This window comes from Octodon degus, unplaced genomic scaffold, assembly GCF_000260255.1.
Source record: "Octodon degus isolate 3935 unplaced genomic scaffold, OctDeg1.0 scaffold00018, whole genome shotgun sequence".
In the NCBI taxonomy this organism is placed as follows: Eukaryota; Metazoa; Chordata; class Mammalia; order Rodentia; family Octodontidae; genus Octodon; species Octodon degus.
Window position 1 is genome coordinate 24,545,040 of NW_004524594.1, and position 453 is coordinate 24,545,492.

Genomic DNA, 453 nt, shown 5'->3' on the forward strand with positions numbered 1-453 from the left:
CCTTGTGCTTGCCAGGGAAGTGCTTATTCCACTGAGCCATATCCCTGGCCCCTATGGCTTTACTTTTTATACTTTGTTTTCGTACTTTTCTGCTGGATGGTTAAGACCAAGATGAAGCAAGACCTATATAATCATAAATGTAACTTTTATATCTGATAAGGTCAGTCAAATCTCCTCAGAATTTATCCTGAAACCCTGTACCTCACTTTGTAGATCCTTTGTCAGTGTCAGCCATGTGGATGAGTCACAGCCATTGCTTGACCAATTTGTTCTCAGTGGAAGTCTGAGAGAATAATTTCTCTCCATGTGACTCTCCTTAGGCACACTTCACATCATTGATCACTTTCCTCTGTGGCCCCATAGTCTCCTTGATCAGAAAATTTGGGACACAACTGGGTCACATGATGTTGCAATACAGATTCTCCTATGTCCTGAGTTTTCACTGACCTTTAA